Below are 8,529 nucleotides of genomic sequence, written 5' to 3'. Positions count from 1 at the left end.
CATAGTGATGGCTGCATGGTTCCCAGGAAGAGCTCCAAAGTGCAAACACTTTTCCTTTCTTTCTTTTTTTTTTTTTAAATATATTTTATTGATTTTTTACAGAGAGGAAGGGAGAGGGATAGAGAGTTAGAAACATCGATGAGAGAGAAACATCGATCACCTGTCTCCTGCACACCCCCTACTGGGGATGTGCCCGCAACCCAGGTACATGCCCTTGACCGGAATCGAACCTGGGACCTTTCAGTCCACAGGCCGACGCTCTATCCACTGAGCCAAACCGGTTTTGGCATCTTTTTTTTTTTTTAATACTGAGTATTTTATTTGTATGCTGCTGCCAGTGTATATAAAATAATTATCCTTGTGAAATAGAAATTCATGAAAATTTCAGAGAGGTAGATGTTAAGGACTGACAAAAGCAGAAGTTTTTATAGTATGGCACATGTTAGAGGGTAAGCTTTTTGCACAGGCTTCAAATTGAGCTCTCTGCACCAGCTCAAGAGAAGTGGTTTAGACGCCTTGAAAGATTCATTTTGCTACAAAAAAGAGCAGACTTTCTGGGGTCTGACGGGATTGGTTCTTTCTGAAGATATTCCAGTAGGCAGGGGGTCGTTTTGAGCATTTTGTAGACAAAATTGTTTCAAATCTGGAGCTGCCTAGCTCCAGCCAGAGCTGTTGAACCACTTTTTTTTTCCTGTTAATCCTCACCAGAGGATATTTTTTCCATTGATTTTGAGAGAGAGAGGGAGAGAGAAAGACATTGGTTGCCTCCCTCCTGCACATTCCCCGCCTGGGGGCTGGGGTCTAGCCTGCGACCTATGTGTCCGGAATCGAACACTCAACCTTTTGGTGCGTGGGCTGACGCTCTAAAGGTTGAGTTGAGCCCCAAAGGCCAGGGCTGGACCAGTTTCTTCATAGCGGTGACGATGTTGGAGGAACCCGACATGGCGCACGCAAGAGCGGAGCTGGGCAGATTTGCCGGTAAGTAGTGAGTGGGCAGGTCGTGGGTTGGTGGGACCAGACGGCTGGGCAGCGGAGTGAGGGGCGAGGCTCAAAATTTTTTCAAAGTGTAAACACTTTTCAAGTTTCATATTTGTAATGGTTCCATTTTCCAAAGCAAGCCACGCGGCCAAGCCCGGAGTCAGTGGGGGAGGGGACTACTCAAGGCATAGATGCGGAGAAGAGAAAAATGGCGACCGTTTTGCTAACAATCTATCACAGTAGTCATTGACTTTAATAGCCAGTCTGAATCTTATGAGTCCCTATGAGATAAAGTTTGGAGTTCTCAGCTCTGACATACGACTACCTGTTCCAATGATCTGACTCTATTCCTTTCCTCTACCTCAATACCAGGCAAATGAGCTTTTTATAGTTATCTGAACACACCTTACTATATCTTACCCTACGTCTTTGCTTCTGCTGATTCAATTGGAATACAGTCACCCACTCTGAGTCCCACACACTAATTTACCATTAATTTTTGAACATCTTTCAAGACAGAAAAGGGTGTACGTCCCTAAGAAAGCCCATCCTGGCCCAGCTGGCGTGGCGCAGTGGTTGAGCATGGATCTATGAACTAGGTCGTCACCGTTCCCTTTCCAGGGTGAGGGGTTGCGAGCTGGATCCCTAGTGCGAGGCGCGCAGGAGGCAGCCGATCCAGGATTCTCTCTCATCATTGCTGTTTCTATCTCTCTCTCCCTCTCTCTTAAAAAAATAAAAATATGCCAAAACCGATTTGGCTCAGTGGATAGAGAGTCGGCCTGCGGACTGAGGGGTCCCAGGTTCGATTCCGGTCAAGGGCATGTACCTTGGTTGCGGGCACATCCCCAGTAGGGAGATGTGCAGGAGGCGGCTGATCGATGTTTCTCTCTCATCGATGTTTCTAACTCTCTATCTCTCTCCCTTCCTCTCTGTAAAAAATCAATAAAATATATTTTTTAAAAAATAAAAAATAAAAATATATCGAAAAAAATTTAAAAATCAATAAAAACATATTGAAGAAAATAAAAGAAAGCCCATCCTGCCTATTGGGCAGATTTGGAACAGTTCCTTCTTTGGAATCTGTAGAACAATATACAGATTTCTAATTTTGTACCTACGTAACTTTAGTATTCACTTGTTAACATGCCTGTTTCCCTTTTTGTAGACTCTTAAGATTCTCAAAGGCAGGGACTATATCTTTCTTGTATTTATATCTAGAATCTCTTAGCTGGCAATTATTAAGTGATGAATGTTTGGATAAATTTTTTTTTAAAAATATATTTTATTGATTTTTTACAGAGAGGAAGGGAGAGAGATAGAGAGCCAGAAACATCTATGAGAGAGAAACATCGATCAGCTGCCTCCTGCACATCTCCCACTGGGGATGTGCCCGCAACCCAGGTACATGCCCTTGACCGGAATCGAACCTGGGACCCTTCAGTCCGCAGGCCGATGCTCTATCCACCGAGCCAAACCGGTTCCGGCATAATGTACATTTTAAAAAGACATACAAATGTCCAAGAGGTAGATGAAAAGGTGGTCAACATCACTAGTCATCATGGAAATGCAAATCAAAACCACAATGAGATATCACTTCACACCTGTAAAAATGGCTTTCGTGAAAAAGACAAGAGAGAACAGTGTGTGCACTGTTGGTGGGAATGTAAATTCGTGCAGCCACTATGGAAAAACACTATGGAGATGACTCAAAAAGTTAAACACAGAACTACCACATGATATAGCAATCCCACTTCTGGGTATTTAATCCGAAGGAAATAGAAACAGGATATCGAAGAGATAGCTGTACCTCCATATTCATTGCAGCATTATTCACAATAGGCAAGGTTTGGAAGCAACCTAAATTTCCACCAGTGAATGAATGGGTAAAGCAGATGCGGTAAATATATACAATGGAATATTATTCAGCCCAATAAAGAGGGAAATCCTGTCATTTGACAACATGGTTAGATCTTGAGAGCATTATACTAAGTGAAGTAAGCCAGACAGAGAGAGAGACAAATACTGCATGGGATCATATATGTGGAATCTAAAACGAAAAAGTAAAACCCATAGAAACAGTACAAAACTCTCTGGGGCTGGGCGGGGGGGGGGGGGGGGGGGGCTGGAAAATAGGAAAAAAGTTGGTAAAAGTGTACAAAAAGAAAAAAAGCACATTTTAAGATCATTAGTAAAATCAGGCATTTTTCATATATATATATATATATATATATATATATATATATATATATATATATCACTTGTACATTTTTCTCATGAGATAATCAGTAAAATTAAGCATTTTTCATATACATGTTTAAACTTTCATGATTTTCATGGGATAAAAGTTTACTTTTATTTAAGTGAGTTATGCACAATTGTAGGATTGAATATATTAAAAGACTAACTCAAACATGTTTTCAAATCATATATATCTTGTTTTATTTACTTTGCAAACAACAAGCTTGAAATTCTGAAAACTTCATAGCAAATTTTGTGGGGAAAAGACCTGCTATTATACTGAAAGCAGAAATATACAATTCTGTAGCCTAACAGAAACAAAACACAGCTTGACATGACATATTAAATGTAGAAATAATTACTTAGGTGGAAAAATTAAAACTTTGTCAATTTTCTTTAGAGTGGGTACTTTTAAGAGTTATATCAACACATTTTCTTCTGTGACGGTTTTTAAAAAATAATCCAGAAGAATTTGGTCAGATACTTTTCTATTCCACAGCTCATTTAAGGACTTTTTAAAATTGACTTTAGAAAGAGGAAGGGGGAGAGAAGGGGGGGAGAGTAAGAAACATCAATGTGAGAGAGAAAATATATGGCTGCCTCCTATATGCACCCAGACCAAGGATGGAACCCAAAACCTAGGTATGTGCCCTGACAGGAATGGAACCAGCTGCCCTTCAGTGCATGGAGGACAATCCAACCAACTGAGGCACACTGGCCAGGGCAGACAAATATTTAAGAACTTTAAAAAAGTCGTTTAAATTGCACAGAGAACAGAAAGTAATGTGATATCTTGGTAGGAACGCGTTCTTTGTTTTGTTATATTGTTTCTTTCTTTGTTCTCAACGGCTAGACCCCCACTAATGTTTTCCAGCATTCCCAGAACACCTAGCGATGTTTACTTTTAAATCATCCTTTTGTTAATTTGTCTGCTGTTCGTATTTTATCCAGTTTTTATGCTGTGACTCATCAAAAAGATTAACTGCTAAGACAACCTTCTCCTCGCCTGCGTTACGGCCGGCCAGGCCCTGCTTTCCGAGTTCTAGTCTCCAGGCCCCAAAAGGAGGTAAGAGCTTCTGTTTTTGTTCACATTGCTAGAGGGACAAGGAATGGAGGGGAGAATTTTGATGGATTTGGCCAAGCGCAGAGGGATAGCTGGCATCTTGGAGACTGGGAAGCAGGGTGGCTTCATGAGCGAGTGACCCTGTAGTTGCACAGAGCTGTGCTTGGTTTAATGCTTTGCTGGTCCTCTCTCGGGATTCTTCATCATTTTAAATCAAGGGGCCCTGTATTTTCATTTTGCACTGGGTCCCAAAATTATATAGCCAGGCCTGCTGGGAAGACCAAGGGGTAAAGGACAGTGATGGAAGGGACTTTCTCCTCCTCTGACAGGGAGGCTACAGGGATACTTGAAGACAGACCATGATGTACCTTAGGAGTCACTGTGAGGATCCCTGAAGCTGAGGTTGGCAAGGAATAAGTGGACTTTACCCCTTGCTTTCATAGGGAAATAGGTATTAGAGGCACCTCTCACAGACACCGGACAGCCCCCTTTGTTGGAGGAAGAGGGCTATCCCCAACCTGCATTCTTGTTTTCTCATGTAAATGAATTTAGATGAGAAAACTCCAGTTATTGCATTGTGATGAAGCTGATTGTATTAAAGCAATTAAAGCATGCACTTTTATTAGAGAAGCAAGGCAAGCAAACCTATACATCTGGCTTATAAAGCGCAGATGGCCTCTCAACTAATTTGAAGAGCAAGTGGGGTGGGGATTTGAGGCATTATATACCCTTCTGTCTATAAATTTCAAAAATTTCTCTGCTGAATATTTTGGTACAGATGAATTCTCAAGGTCCCTTTTTACTTTGTTGTGGCCTTCCCAGAACTCATGAGAAGCACCTGGCAAATTTATCTTGCCAAGCCTTGAGACTGCTGGCTTCTCTTCTTAAGGAGTAAAAGTGCTCTTTTTTTCCTTTACCCTCCCCCACTCCTTTTCTGCATTCTTGGGTAGGGAGGCTTTTAACCATTTGCTCTCAAGCGTCCTTGGCTGGGAAGATAATGGCTTGCTATTTACAAGCTGGCTGCAAATTGCCACACTGTTTGGCCTTGTTTTAATTTTTATGTTTCAGTTTCCCCATTCCACTTGCCCTGGAATGTTTCTAGCTTTTCACTGCCCTGTAAAATAGAAGTTTGGACAGGGACTATGGTAGATTGAAAAGAAGCCCTTTCTCAAATGTCCTGGATTTCATAAGCCCGAGTTAAAAGTCTGAGCTAAAGGAGGGTCTTCCTCCAAAAAGACAGATTAGGCCTTATGTAGTGGGTTGCATGGAGTCCCCCAAAAGATATGTCTACCTGGACCTTCAGAATGCAACCTTATTTGGAATAAGGGCCTTTGAGATGTAATTAAAGGAAGGATCTCAAGATGAGATCATCCTGGATTACGGAGGGCTCTAAATCCAAGGACAGGTGTTCTTATAAAAGACAGAAAATGTATACAGAGAGACCCAGAGAAAGCCATACGAAGTTGCAGGTAGAGATTGGAGTGATGTATCTTTAAGCCCAGCAATGCCAAGGATTGCCTGTAGCCACCAGAAGTGAGGAGAAAGGAACCCACTCATATAACACATTGATTTTGGACTTCTGGCCTCCAGGACTATTAGAGAATAAATTTCTGTTGTTTTAAGCCACCACATTTTATTTTTATATATTTTATTGGTTTTTTACAGAGAGGAAGGGAGAGGGATAGAGAGTTAGAAACATCGATGAGAGAGAAACATCGATCAGCTGCCTCCTGCACACCTCCTACTGGGGATGTGCCTGCAACCAAGGTATATGCCCTTGACTGGAATCGAACCTGGGACCCTTCAGTCCGCAGGCCGATGCTCTATCCACTGAGCCAAACCGGTTAGGGCCACATTTGAAAATTACACTTTGCTTTCAATGTTATTTTTTATTGGTTTCAGGTGTACAGCATAGTGGTTAGACAATTATATACTTTACAAAAGTGTTACCCCGATACTTCCAGTACCCATCTGGCATCATACATAGTTATTACAATATTATTGACTCTATTCCCTATGACAGTGATAGCGAACCTTTTGAGCTCGGCGTGTCAGCATTTTGAAAAATCCTAACTTAACTCTGGTGCCGTGTCACATATAGAAATTTTTTGATATTTGCAACCATAGTAAAACAAAGATTTATATTTTTGGTACTTATTTTATATATTTAAATGCCATTTAACAAAGAAAAATCAACCAAAAAAATGAGTTTGCGTGTCACCTCTGACACGCGTGTCATAGGTTCGCCATCACTGGTCTATGATGTACTTTACATCCCCAGGACTATTTTGTAACTACCAATCTGTACTTCTCAATCGATTCACCTTTTTCACCTAGTTCCCCAACCCCCCTCCACTCTGGAAACCATCAGTCTGTTCTCTGTGTCTATAAGTCTGTTTCACTTTTGCTTGTTCATTTATTTTGTTCTTTATATTCCACATGTAAGTGAAATCATATGGTATTTATCTTTCTCTGACTGACTTACTTCACTGAGCACAATTCCATCTATGTCCATCTATACCAGTGATGGCGAACCTATGACATGCGTGTCAGAGGTGACACGCGAACTCATTTTTTTTTGGTTGATTTTTCTTTGTTAAATGGCATTTGAATATATAAAATAAATACCAAAAATATAAGTCTTTGTTTTGCTATGGTTGCAAATATCAAAAAAATTCTATATGTGACACGGCACCAGAGTTAAGTTAGGGTTTTTCAAAATGCTGACACGCCGAGCTCAAAAGGTTCACCATCACTGATCTATACTGTTGTAAATGGTAAGATTTCATTCTTTTTATGGCCGAGTAATATTCCATTGTCCATATGTACCATCACTTTTTTACCCACTCATTTATTGATGGGTACTTGGGGTTGTTTCCATATCTTGGCTATTGTAAATAACACTTCAGTGAACATAGGGATGCATATATTATTTTGAATTAGTGTTTTGGGTTTCATTGGATAAATGCCCAGAAGTGGAGTCGCTGGGTCATAAGGCAGTTCCATTTTTAATATTTTGAGGAACCTCCATACTCTCTATATTATATATGCTGTTGCCGCAACCTCATTTTGTTTTATTTATTTATTAATTTTTTTCCCAGCCTCATTTTATAGGAATAGAAATACTTATGATTTGCAATGTTGCTTTAGGCCAGAGTTTATTTAAAAGCAAATAGATTGTTTTTTAAAAACATAATTTATTTATAATAGAGCAGAGCCTCCAGTTGTTGTACTTGTGCTGAAACTGTTCATTTAGTGTACATTCATAAACCCCAGGGTTGGAAATAAAATAGTAGAGTCAGCATTTTACTTTGGGGACGTCATACCAATTTATTTGAGCAAGAGTATTTGCTTTTTAATAGTGAAACTGGGTCAGTATAAAAAATAATATTGGCTAAATGTACTGCTTGAATTGATCTATTTTACCAGAACTTTTTAGGCAGCAAACTTGGATAACTGCTTCTTTAAGGGCAATAAAGCAGGTTGTATAAAAAAGGCAGGCAGATCAAAGGCATTAAAATCAGACACTTCACCAAATAAAATATAGGCATGTCCAATAAGCATGTGAAAAGGTGCTCAACATGATTAGTTATCACGGAAGTGGAATTAAAATCTAATTGAGTTATCACTACAGTGACTTAAATAAAAAGACTGACGACACCAACTATTGGCAAGGAGGTAGAGAAACTGGAACTTTTTTGAATTGCCAGAAGGAGTGTAAAATGGTACAACTTTGGAGACCTTTTTGTCAGTTCCTTAGAAAGTTAAACATACTCTAGGACCTGTGAATCCCACTCTTAGGTATTTTTCTCATGAGTCATGAAAACATTTGTCCTCCAAATCATTGTACAAAAATGTTTGTTAGCAACTTTATTTATAAAAGTCCAAACTGGAAACAACTCAAATATCTATCAGCAGGAGAAGGGATTATCAAATAGTGGTATATTTATTATATTTATATAATGGAATACTTTTGGACCACACTAATGTTTTCCAGCATCCTCAGAACACGTAGAGGTGTTTATTTTTAAACAATCCTTGGTTTAATTTGTATGCTGATTTGTATTTTATCTGATTTTTATGCTGTGACTCATCAAAAAGATTAACTGCTAAGACAACCTTCTCCTTGCCTGCGTTACGGCCAGCCAGGTCCTGCGTTTTCCAGGCCCCAAAAGGAGGTAAGAACTTCTATTTTCCTTCATAATCCTAGAGGAACAGGGAGTGGAGGGGGGCAATTTTTTTTTTTTTTC

At 39.8% G+C, this 8,529-nt stretch overlaps 1 pseudogene; it reads right to left on the bottom strand.

Annotated features, from left to right (window-relative positions):
* Positions 1–533: 533 nt before the first annotated feature.
* LOC102441295 lies at positions 534–943 on the bottom strand (annotated as a pseudogene).
* Positions 944–8,529: the final 7,586 nt, after the last annotated feature.

The sequence above is a fragment of the Myotis lucifugus genome, unplaced genomic scaffold (genome assembly GCF_000147115.1).
Source record: "Myotis lucifugus unplaced genomic scaffold, Myoluc2.0 scaffold_49, whole genome shotgun sequence".
Taxonomy (NCBI): Eukaryota; Metazoa; Chordata; class Mammalia; order Chiroptera; family Vespertilionidae; genus Myotis; species Myotis lucifugus.
Note: the sequence above shows the minus strand (reverse complement) of the source record. Positions and strands in the feature narration are given on the sequence as shown.